The sequence below is a fragment of the Crocodylus porosus genome, unplaced genomic scaffold (genome assembly GCF_001723895.1).
Source record: "Crocodylus porosus isolate Cpor-Errol unplaced genomic scaffold, CroPor_comp1, whole genome shotgun sequence".
In the NCBI taxonomy this organism is placed as follows: Eukaryota; Metazoa; Chordata; order Crocodylia; family Crocodylidae; genus Crocodylus; species Crocodylus porosus.
Genome location: NW_017728931.1, coordinates 73429086 through 73442236, shown reverse-complemented (window position 1 = coordinate 73442236; position 13151 = coordinate 73429086). Strand labels below are relative to the sequence as shown.

Here is a 13151-nt window from a genome sequence, read left to right as displayed (position 1 = left end):
CCGCCCCAGGAATCTTTCCACCGGCCAGCTGTACTGCTCTGTTTTCTGCTCTCTGTCTTATGGTCCCTCACCAAGCTGCTCCTCTTTCTGCCTCATGCCCTGTGCTCGCTGCTCTTCTTTCTGCTCCCTCCCCTATCTTCCACTATGTCTATCCCTTCCCCAATCTGCCCTGTGCCCCAAGTTAGCTAATCCTGGGCTAAGTTCCTTGTTCAGAACGGACAAAAACACAGCCCTAACTGGCAAACATGATGAAGGAACTTTGGGGTATGGGACAACAGAATAAATGTCTGCTGGATAATAGCACAGTACTGATAAGGTGTGCCCAGTGCTACATGACTTCCACAGTAATCATACCATCCTTCAGAATTGATGAAATACAGAGGATGTCTCTTCCTTTTCTGCCAGTCTGCTCCACAGCCTGGAAGCAATTATTTAGGCTCTGTGTTTTAATGCATATTTCACTAATTATGTTTACCAGATAAAAAGGAGTAAATAGTTATATTCTTTTCTTAAAAATCATTTCTTAAAGATTTAATATATAAATGTGATGGTTCCATTACCTTCGTGGACTCGCTGGTGCATCTAGTGAGAGTTTGTTGGAAAGGTATCTGATATGGGAACCATTGGTTATTGATACAATTCTGTTAATTAAATTGTACTTTCTAGATGGCAATTTTGAGGATTTACATACAATACTATAATGTAAACAGTAGCAAACTTTATTCATTAGTTATTTCTAAATCTAAATGTACATCTAGATTTATCTTTGTTTCCCTTTGGAACCTGAGTGGCTCTTTATGTTATATTAAGCATTAGACAAATAGGACAGATCTAATTAAAAGTTGTAAAAATGTGCCGCACTTAATTGAATTTTGTTACAGTTACATTTAGCAGACCAGAGTTAATCAAAGCTCCAGTTCAGAGTGTATGGATCTGGGGAATTAAGTTAGTTGTTGTATTTCCTTACCTAAAAATGCAATAAAATGTGCTCTGTAAAAACCAGAAAACCCAATTATGACAAACTTGATTTGCAGCTATTGATTTGTTTTAATGCACACAAACATCTCATGTCTGTAGAATTTCAAAATGTACACAACAAAAAGGTGTTTTGGGGGTTTTTTGCATTTTGGGTTTTTTTTTTCAAAAAAGGCTTAGAGATCAGCCAGGTGAGCAAGTTCACCTGCTCAGTTTATAACTGGAAAGCAGCAGCAGCCTCAGCTCTGTTTCTGATCACAAATGTTACGCTCTTACTTTTGCTAGTGCCTGTGGCTCTTGCTCACCACTCTGCCTCACCCCACTCCTCTGATTTCTGCCTAGCTATTTCCCTCCTTGTTGGTCAGTAAATGCCATCCTCTAAATTGCCTAAGATCCCTAGGGGGCGAGGGAGAATCAGGTCACCCAGCCGTCTCTGTTTCCATCACACTGCCTGCAGCGCTGGTTGGGGGCCATCACTTTGCCGGTCCAGAGAATGATTTGATGTCCTTGATTGTCATTTGCAGGGAACTCCCTCCCAGCCCTCTTGCCCCCTGGGGGGGATAGAGACTAACACATCCATGGGATGGGCGATGCTGGCTTAGCAAGTCCACCTATTATGAATGCTACCTGATTGGATGTCAGGCACAGCATCCCCGCCTCTCAGCCAATCAGGGAGCCAGGGCTGGGGGATGATGGGCTGCTTCTCACTGGAGGGATTCCTGGAGAAGCTGCAGTGTGGTGATGCTCTAGAATCTGCACAGCCCCCAGTGTCTCTCCTCCTCCCAGCCAGCAGCAGCTGAAACTTAACACCCTACACAAAGGAGCCCATTGAGAGCAGGGGGGCTACCGAAACCTCCTGGTGTATGTGGGAGGTCTCGCGCGCGCACACACACACACACACACACACACACACACCTTTTTCTGTTGCCGCCTCCTCCCAGGAGAGGCAGAGAGTGTGTGTGATTCCTACTAGACACCGAGGGGAGAGCACTGAAGGACAAACAGACTCCTCCTGCTCTGGTTGCCAGGTAAGGCAGTAGTGTTAGTGCTTCTGCTGCTAGTGGATCTGTCTGCAATGTTTTCTGTATTGCCATGACTTGGGTGTTGTGATCTCTGTGACGTGAGGGGAAGCTGAGAAATATAGAGAGAGGGAGACCCAGGTGGCCTATTGTGTGGGCACTGAAGAGAGAGCACATGTTCCTGTTACAGATGCTGGAAAAACAGTTTGCCCAGCATCTTCTAATTCTGAAAGCTAGGCTGATGTCTGGCAATCCCCACCCACCCTGTGTTTTCTCCCTTCTCGGGGGAGGCTGCTCCCCACTCACCCAGTGGGAGGCAGAGAGTGAAATGGGGAAAGGGGGGAGGGGGGTCTGCATGCTGCCTACGTTGTCCACTAAACGAAGCTTCACTTAAAAGCACCGTGAGTATCTAAACAATCAAACAGCAGACAAGCTAGTAATCAAAATGCTCCAGCTCCTGCTGTCAGAGAGGGAGACCTGCCTGACTTTCCCCCTGCTTTCCAAGCGGCTGTTCTGACTCTCACTTGACTTATGCAGAAGAAACAAACAAACAAAAAAGAAAAACCCCTAAACTTACTTGCTGCTGATTGTAAGTGTCAATCACTTGACGACTTCTTCTTTCTTTTAGCCTCTTTGCAAGAGAATTTGATGCTGAAACAGAGTTTCAGTATCGACCACTTGCAATCTCAGCTATCAAAACACAGGAGGACTAGATTCTGAGGATTGCTTGCAGTCTTTAAATCTAGTGATTTAAAAAAAAACATTTGTTTGGTCAGACTGGTGTTGTTCTCAAAGCAATAATCTCTGCAAGGCTTGCTTTTGGATGGTAGAGATCTAAATTGAATTCTCTTTGCATTGGTGTTTTTAAACAAACCTTAATAAAATAACTTGAAGTTTGCCTAGGGAATCTAAAAAAAAAAAATTTATTTCAGATTTTTCATATAACTGCATTTTTCTTCCTTTATCTTGGTCTCCTTTATCCTCTTTAAATTCCTGTTTTGCCTTTATTTGTAATATGGTATTGCTTATATGATGTGTCTACTCCGGATGTTACTGTGGGTTTCAAAGTTAAATGTACATTGGCTAGTTTATTATCTAAAAGTTTAGAGAGCATTGTCAAATCAGAACAAAAATGTTAATGAAACAAAAAGACATAAGTCTTGTAAAATAAAGATATCAAACAACTGCAAGCGTCTAGCTGCAAGTATAGTAAGTAAATTAAATGTACTCGTTGGAATGAACCTTTATGGTACTTCCAACAATCTGTAATTCAATCATCGCTGATACAGGCTGCCTTTTACCATTATTCATCAGACCCAACTGAGTGATTTCTGTCAGATGGGAAGTGGTAGACAGAAATCTCTAGGTAAATGTAACTGGAAAGCTTTCCAAGTGCAGTCCTAAATGAGCACAGAAAAGCACTTGGCTACAATCTGCAGACAGATGTTAGCATCCAAATAAATCATTTCCTTTGATTGGGGGGGGGGGATGTCAAGTCTTATTTTCCTTACTTAATATCCATTTGTGAGTGAAGAAGAGGAAACTCTGTGCTTAGATGCCTATGACCTTGTAAATTTAATGAAAGTTCTGCATTTCAATATTATTTCTCTCTTTCAAATACTGTATTTTCTATAGAAAGGTCAGTACAGTAATTCCATACACTCATGTTGTAGCCTGCAACCAGACTTACATTCTGACAAGTACATATTGCTCTTGAGAACAGCTATCCTACTTTGCCATCCATGTTAATCTACCATGTGCATTTTAAACAGTGGTTTCTGTCTGACAGTTATTTCTTCCTTGAAAAACAGAAATGATTAACAGTTGTAAACCTGAGAAAAGACTTCTCTCCCTGATGGAGTGACATCCAGAATTACTTGTATGCATTTGCTTTAGGGGTGACCTTATGCCAGTATTTAAAAATACAGTACCTTAAAACCTTCTTGTTTTTTCAAGAGAAGGCAATTTTTTGGCTACAGGGGCAAATGGGCAATAAATTAATTTGCCTTGATTTTGTGTGTGTGTGTGTGTGTGTGTGTGTATGTAGGAATTCATGGACATTAATCATGCTAAAATGAGCACACTAAAAAATATAAGACAATTTCATTTATAGTTGGATTAGAATTTTCTTGGCTTTACTGGGGTAAAAAAAAGTAAAATTGACCTGATCTTATGTCTGTGAGACCTTTTCCTTTTTTCCTCCAAGTTTTTTGGAATTGCACTACTGTCAGAAGTGTTTGAAGGGAGACTATCTTAATGCGGCATATTACTTGGGTTAAGATATAGTTACTCAAAACTTGAATGCGTGGTTCCTAAATTTAAAAACTATATAGCTTACAAACATAGTCCAGGCAGCTTGAGTGAGAAGAGATCATTTTAAAAAGAACCACAGGGCAGAGGATAATGATATACTGTAGGAAATTATCACACTACTGCATTTGCAAAAGCATGAAATGTTCCAGTGTAGCCTTTAACATATATCCAATTTTTCTCCACATTGAGAGTGCCTAAATGAGCCTTATTAATGGTTGGTGCAAAAGATGCTAAATTCGTTTATAGGTATTTCTACTGGAATTTTAAGCGTCAACCCATCAATCCACAGTACAAGTCTCATGCCTACACTGAATAAACATAAAAATAGTTTTTTGAAGTAGATAACTTGTGTAAATGGAACATAGATTTAAAATACTAAAATTTCTCTAATTTTTTATGATTGTAAATGTAAACCAAACATAAGAATGTAGAGGACTGTAAGCATCTTCAGCTGGCTTGACAGGTTTAAAGATGTAAGAGGTGCTACCTGTCAGAGACCTGGAAAAAAATCCATAGTTGTTCAGTTAGCATAAAGAGACCATAAGCATAAAATCAATTTTTCATGATCTTTTGACAGGTTTACAGTGGGTATATTAAAAATAGAGCAGAGTCTTAGCACAAGTTTTTAAAACCACTCAGCCCTGTAGAACTCAAAGTTAATTGATGGTGCCTTAGATGAAACTGAAGCTTTTATGTGCCATATTGTAGTTGGTTTCTTGTGTATTCAACAGTAGATGGGAGATTAGTCTAGGAAATGCCAATATATTAATGTTCCTTGTATACTGAGATCTAAGTAAAGATTATGGTGCATCCTATTACCCACTGTGTTAGAGCCATCAAAGTTCCAAAAAAATTGAAGGAACAAACAAATATTTCTCTGTATATTAAAAGAAAAACATGGAAGCATTATTTGTTTAGATTCCCTGTTCTTTGCAAATCTACCAGTGCGGCACATCTGCACATGCAATTTTATATGGAAAAATATCTGATCATTTCAGCTTACTTTGATTCTCTCCAGGATATGTTTGTTTTAAGCATTATTCTGTATCTGGGAAGAGCTTAATTTAGAAATACACATACGGAAAGCTTGTTAGCCAACTATGAATTTGTTTTTACCAGTGACATTTACAAAAAATACGTCAGGTTAAAATAAAAGCATTTGCCAGACTGAATAAACAAAGTATTTTGTTAACAAATATTTTAAGACTGTTATGTACAAAAGTCCTCTTTGCTACAGTAGGCTTTATGTTTATGATATACTCCAACCAATGAGAAGATTGATTAAACTAGGTATAATATTGTACCTCTCTGAAAAAAAAAATAGCAGCTCTCTTAGGAAGTCCAATTCAACAATATAAAGAGGATATCTGTACAGGACTTTTAATGGTTCTTTGGTGAAAGGTTAAGAACAGACTAGAGGCAATGTAAAATGAGGTCTATCTGTTTTTCTCATGTATGTCGATTTTTGAGAAGAGGTTGCTTATAAAAACAATGTATGGGAACCTTAAACAGTTGAACACAATTGCATTTACTTTTAGACGTTTTGTCCTAAAACAGTACATATTTTTTTATGCAAGACCTAATGACAGAAGCATGAGACCAGCTGTACTAAAACTGTTCCTTTTCTAATACTTTTTGTCAGCTGTCACAATCAAAACATTGTATTAAGCTCTTATTCTTTCCAGAGATTTAATTGCTAGGGTGTCATCAGTTTTATGGATTTCCATTCTTTCAGTTTATTCAGAATTCACATTAGAGAGTTTATTATTGTCTTCTTTATTTGTCTTTAGAAACTCCCCATTTCTCTTTTGTGTTTGTATTTGCATTTCTCCTTTTTTATTCTAGAGGGAGTGATACCTTCTATGTGTGATTCTCAAACATTGGTAATCCAAGATGCCACTTTTTTCTTCCAGCCAACCCTTTTTCCTGACTCCACTGGTGGGAGGGGTGTGGAATAAGAATTAGTACATAAAGTCTACAGGAATGCTTATTTGCAATGTAATAAATCTGAGTAATATTCACATAACTTTTATATGGTTCTTTGAAAAGAGAGAGACTTTTTTTTTTTTTTTTTTACATACAAACCCCCCCAAACAGAACTAGTTTGGATTGTTTAAAGACCTTAAGGGAAAAATTTCCAAATGTTAACCAGAAAATATGGGTATGCAAAAATGTATTGTGGTTCTTTAAGCAATATTTCTTCTATTATAGTGACTACATATCACAACTGAAGATACATTGATTAAATCCGCCTAATAATGACTTGGTGGATTTGACCTTTTTTGCCTATCCTACTTTGTATTTTTTATCTGAAGATATAATTTTACTGCACTCTGGGTGAAATACAATCTATCAGTTTAATGTGGGTAGCTAGCTACAACTGCCTACCTAAATCTGAGACAAGGCTGTAAGAAGGTTCCTCAGCCCCCTGTGTCAGATACGGGTTGACATGGTGAGCATGCAGACATTGTAGTATAATAGCAAACCAACGGTACATATGGTTCAGTTCCCTGACACAGATGCTTCATAAGGTGTACACCCACATATTCAACAACTAGCCAACCGACTTTATTTCCAGTGATAGGTTTTTAAGAGCTGGTTTATGGCATGAAAGATTTTACCACTGCTCTATTTTTCTCCTAGCTGTAGACACTGTGGGTATTCATTATTATTATACCCACCATGTCTATTTGACTTCTCTTAATAAATATTCAAATTCTGAGGAAACTTTAGAGGCCTGGGAAAAAGTTAATAATGAATGAATATTTAAAAAGGGTACATGGGATAGCTTGGGAACGGAGTGCCTGGCATCACGGCCAGGCATAAGCAAGGAAAAGTTGACAGGAGATGCAAACAGTAAAAAATTTAAATTAGTAACATAATTTATGCTAATCAGTATTTTTTTAAATAAAAAAAGTCTTGTCCTGCAAATGCAATGTTGGTTTTGGTGGACTAAAAATTTGATTAACATAATATTTGAACCTCTTTAAAGAATTTTACTTGGGTATGATCACACATTTAAGATATCTAAGAACATATAAAGTTAATTCAGCTTGTAATAAGTTCGAGTAAAAAATATTAATTGATAGCTTGCAAAGCTAAAAACCAGTAAAATAGTAAAAAAAATAAAGATGACAGGGATGGGTGAATTATATGGATTTAGGCAAATCACTTGATAAAGTGCACTTAGTTGAATACATGTTTTAACACAAAATGCAAGGTCCTCCTCCTAGGAACAAAAGATATAGGTCACATATATGAGTTGGGGCCTCTATTGTGGAAAAGTGTTTCTGAAAAGAAATTAAGGATTAGAGTTCATAACAAGTTGAATATGAGCTTCTGTTGTGATGCTATAACTAGGAAACCATATGTGAAACTTGGATGTGTATGCAGGGGAATATCAAATAGTAATTCAAAAGTGATATTATCCTTGTCTATTGCATTAACATGACTGCTAATGGAATAATGTGCCCAGCTTTGGTGTCCATACTTCAAAGAGGATGCTGAAAAAATTGAATTACTTCATAAAGCCCTACAATGATGATTTGAGGTCTCAGAAATATGCCTTATAGTGAGACAAAAAAAGCTTGATGTTTTTAGTTTATCCAGGAGAATGTGAAGAAGTGCCTTGATCATGGTCGACATAGAAAAGAAATTTCTGATAGGAGGGGATTCTTTAATCTAGCAGGAAAAAAAGTCATGAGATAGTGTTTGGAAATGAAAACTGAAAAATTGATATTGGCTATGATTCTAAAAATTATATTTATTAATCATTGGAGCAATTTATGGCTCTGAATTATATGTCACTTCAAGTGTTTACATCAAAACCTTGTATCTTATGTTTAAAACAAAAGAAAGTTGTGATTTAATGCAGAGATTAGTGGGTGAGGTACTTTGGGTTGTGTTAATGCATGTGGTCAGACTAGAAAATGTCAACAATCTTCTTCTTGCCTAAAATTTAAGAACATGTTTCCATAAGGATATCCAGTAGTAGTGAGTTCTACAAATTGCTCTTTTCACAAGGGATAACTCAAACTATACTATTCTCATCGATTTTAATTGATGTTTATATTTTAATGAATACTGTCTTATTCTTGTGGTCTGATCAGCTTCTGTCTCGTTCTTTACACAGTTCATTAATTCATTGTGCATCCTTTTCTTTGCATATCTCGTTTTTATTTTTCCATAAACTAAGTAGTTTTAATCTAAAAGACCTAACTTAAAGTGCTCTAAAATCTGTATAAACCTTTCCACTGTCATCTTTTGATTTTAGATAAGACTCTGAAACGCAATTCATGGAGAACTCTCTCTCTCTACCTGTATTCAGATTTATCAGTTGGAATTCTGCTCCAAAAGTGACTAAATCAGCTAGGTTTTTCAGCTAGGTTTTTCAACTTTTCTTAAATAATTTAAGTTATACATATGTTTTGTCTTCCAATTTTTCCTTAGCCTCACTTTTCTAGATCATTAATAAATAGATCAAACTCTGCCAGCTTTAATCCATGATAGTATACTGCTTTTTCTCTCTGTAGACTACAGCCTCAAATGAGGGGCTTGGATAAAGTGGTCTTGCTAATCCAAGTGAATCTCTTGTTGGTTACTTAGCTTCTGTTGTTGTGCTGGATGGTCAGGTGGTTGAATTTATTCAATAGTTAGATCCCGTACCTGTGAAATACCAACAGCACTCTTTGCACTAGTTTGCACAAAACCATTGTGGATACGCCTTCTTTATTACACATTATATCTCTATAAGTCAGGTGCTACCACTGCCTATCTTCTATCCAGACCCAATAGTATGTGGAAGTTCTTGTAGTGGTGTGTTGAAATAGAGACAGTTTTAAATAGAGTAAATAATATGTAGGCATCTCACTGAGTTGTCAAAGATAAAGAATCTGGGGGTGACATGGGAAGAGAGACAAATACAGGGGAAACATAAATGTTTGGCCATGGATGGAACCAGTTTAGTCCTCCAGATTCTCTGGCATCAAGTAAAAATGATATTTATTGTAACAGTCCAAGTGTTTAATTAAAGATATATTTGCTAAGCTATTGGTTTTAATTCAAACCAGTTTATCCTCCAGGTGAAACTTGCAAATTGATTGCCTTTTTATTTATTCTGTGTTGCGCTTTACCACTGCTTTTGTGTAGTAATAATCAGGAATTATCCAGCATTTGTCCCTCAGTTTGAGCTTTCTGCTGCTACAGAAAGAACAGAGGCACAAGAAAAAAGTGTTCCTGTGACCTTGGCAAGGTCAAATATACCTTTGTGGTATCCTGTAGTCTTCTTTACAGCATTAAGCAATCTCATTGTGTGCATGGCTTTTAATATTATAAACACTTACAAAATCAGATTGAAAGATGACTTTATGTACTGAATTTATGTATATTCAATTTAGTAGCATGCTTACACATTGGGATAATACTCAAACAAGTCTCTAAGAAAAAAAAAGAAACAGCTGGGATGAAATGAGCTTCAGGACCTTTAGCATAACTCTACATTAGTGACTTTCAAAATGTATATCTTTTTTTAGCCACGACCTAAATGTATATGAATATTTTATATTCACTGGCTGGTTTTAACATTGTACACTGCGTAAGATAACTAAGCAGCTTAAATATTAAAATAATTCATTTGTATAAATGCTGACAAATCTATTACAGTGATGGCAAATAAAGCATAAAATCCACTATGCAAATCAACAGTTTTTAAAAAGCGGTAACTATTTTAGCTTATGGTGGGACAGCCACAAGAAATTAGGATCTTAAATTCGGGTACTGTATACTCAGATGATGACAACTGGCTTCCAAAGCAATAAAAGGCGAAGTGTTCACAAAAGATGATGAATCAGAGTCCTGAAGGCATAATTTGAGACTGTGTCTGCTCTGTCTATTCTTGAAAAATCCTGAAAGCCAACATTCATTTCTGCTTTTCTAACTAGGCTGTGGATCTCTTAGCCATCAGTTGGACTCTAAAGTGTATACATCATATCTTGATGTAATGAAAGATAATCAGTAGTACTATAATGGAATTTGACAGTGCTATTCTGGTTGAAGTTCTTTCAGAGTTTCATTTCAGTATCAACATGAATTGAATGGTTTATAAATAATCCATGTTTCCTTTTCTACTGGGTTGAAATGTGGCACTCAGTAGTGATACGTTTGTTCAAATATCATTAACAATTGGAACTGCTGACTTGTTACCTGGTTAACTTCAGGTGGATGGGGCCAAACACTGTGTCAAAAGTGTCAAATGTTTGCTGTTATTCCCTTAGTCTATGGTGCTCTGCTTCTCACATTTCAGTTTTGTTGCCTTTATGTAAACAGAAGCAATCTTCTTGGTGAAACACCTGATCTAACATTTTCAGTCCATTAGCTTTTGTAAGCTTTCAAGAAGCTGAAGAAATGTAAAGTTAAAGGTTGCTGTCACCTATATGTGGGGGGAAGGGTGCAATATGAGTAAATAATGAGCCTTTTACTATAAAGGTGCTTTTGAAGGTATCTTTATATTTTGTGCAGCTGTTCAGTAAATAAGCATGCTAGGTCCATAAAATCTTTTGTTTTGCCATGGACCTTGTACTGATGATTGTGAGGTGCTTTGCTATAATGGTCATGCCATGAGGCAATACAAGACTGAGAGATAAGTAACCATGCCAAATATTTGCCTTAGTGTAGCCTTGTCCCACTTTCAGCTATGATAATAACAAGGCTGATTAACTGAAATAATTTTAATCTGGTTTAATGGTAGGTAATTATTCTATGGAAATTTTCAGTAAAATATGCATCTTAGTATTTTAAAATTAAATTTTAGTACGAGTTATTGATTTTTTTTGTTTTCATTTCCTATGGTATAATATTTTAAAAAGGGAGAGGGAAGTTCCACTGAAAGTTTTCAATTGAAATGCTCTTGAGCATTAGCTTTACGCCCTTTTAAGGCGAGGACATTTATAACTGTCATTCCGTCTTCATTTGGAAAACTCTGTGGGTCTTCATGTGACTATAGCATATACGTGTCTCAATGCTTACGTTCCTGTGTCAATGAGAATTATAACGGTGCCAGGTGGAGATAAAGAAAATGGGCTAAGGCACATCTATGCCTACCTAAGGAGGAAAGAGAAGAAAAGTGCCCACAGTATCCAAGTATAGCTGTAAACATTTGTGCACGTGCTGTTGAGGTAAATGTGAAAATCCTAACATAGCATTACATACAAGAGTGAGAACATGGTTTCAGCAAGGTTAACAACATGGAAGGAACAAATTCACCACAACGTCATCAAGAATCTTGGCAAATGTGTATGTATTCATCAAAAGCAAATGCAAGCTGGCAGCGATAGCAGTAAGCTTCTCCTGGGAAAAGTTGTACCCAAGAACACATGGACCTAACCTGAAATGGAAGCATGCATTGATGGCTTGTTTGTTGCTGCAAAGCAAGCAGATTCCCCATACTGCTGCTTTCTGTAGAGGACTTGACTTATAATGATATATTCAACTGAGATTTACAGTAGACTGGAATTTCCTATCATAGGACAAGTTTCATGCCATTTGGTACATTTTAATTGCTTATACTCTTAAAGTACCTATGAATAAGAGATGAAACAGATGAAGAAAATGGCACAGAATAAAACCATCCAGTATCCATCATTATTTAGACAACCCAGATTTAAAAGGCATAACCAGATACTACTTTTTCTTATATTCCATTTTTGACCGGATTTTAAGGACTTGACAAAGAGTAACATTCAATGTCAAAATGCACTTCCAGTTACACATTATAATGTATGATAGGCAAGTCTTTGGCCTTGTGCATCCTTTATGGCACCTGGAGATCAAAAAACTTTCTGTAACCATGTCAACCCTCTCCATTTTAAGAGACTCAATGCAAAATTTTTCTGCTTGGAAATCCAGTGAATGTTTTTTTTGTTTTATACTGTTGTTTGTTAGATATGCTGGTATTGCTGCTAATACAAGTCATGTTTGATAAGTGGGATTTACTAACTGTCATTAGAAACTAGTTCTGTTTAGATAACCATCATATCCTGTAAACCAGTTTCCCAGAACAGCCTGTACATTCATTTACTAATTTATAAGCAGAATTTATAGGTATCTCTGCCTATTTCCCAGGCAGTGAATTATTATTCCTATATCAAAGTATTTTGGTTTGCCAGTTAATATGAAATAGTGAACATTTTTTAAAGATAACCAGTATACTTGTAAGAAAAAATGAGCAATGGGTTCTTTGGATTCCTGGAAGCTCAAAGAAGGTGGATTTTAGCTGTGCGTGGCTGTGAGTTGGCTCCTATACCAGCAGTCTTCCCGCAGCTGTACTAGGTTTTAGGATCTAGTTGTATCTAACCTTTACTGCATGCAGTCCAGAGGACAATCTGGCACCAGTTAGAGTATCCCCTGATTTGTTGTCAGGTCTGAGGTTGATGCAAACCATTCAGCATCTTCTGTGGCCCCCTCACACCACTGTCTGTTCTTCCACTGGAAAGTGGCTGGCAATAAATGACAGTCTAGGCTATAGCATAATGATGCAAGAATAAATGCAAGAATATTCACAGAAACTTATATAGCACAGCCATATCTTCTACAGAAAGGTAAGCCTTCCTCCTCTGGCTTTCTTGCCAAAGCTGAACTACAGTTCTGTTAAATCTTAAGATTTTATTTTATGAAGATCTGTGTATATCGGTCCCATTTTTTTTCAGTTATTGCACATGTAGCCAAGGTGTCTAAGTAACCACATGTGCAAATTGTCTAGGGACAGACATTACACACAAACAGGTTCAAGTGATCAGAAACTGGTTTAAACCTGTAACAGAATAGATGTTTCAGCCATTTTCAAACTGG

General features: G+C 36.9%; 1 protein-coding gene across 5 annotated transcripts in view; it reads left to right on the top strand.

The window, feature by feature from the left end:
• The first annotated feature begins 1695 nt into the window (after positions 1 to 1695).
• The window catches only part of SYT1 (synaptotagmin 1), a 542326-nt gene continuing 530870 nt past the window's right edge, over positions 1696 to 13151 (top strand). For 3 of the 5 annotated variants that reach the window (XM_019543161.1, XM_019543166.1, XM_019543165.1), the window contains exon 1: positions 2434 to 2583. The gene's annotated coding sequence lies outside the window, so the exon portion shown is untranslated. Of the gene's footprint in view, positions 2004 to 2433; positions 2584 to 13151 lie in introns of those variants that run through there. The other 2 variants (XM_019543164.1, XM_019543160.1) reach the window with 1 other exon arrangement.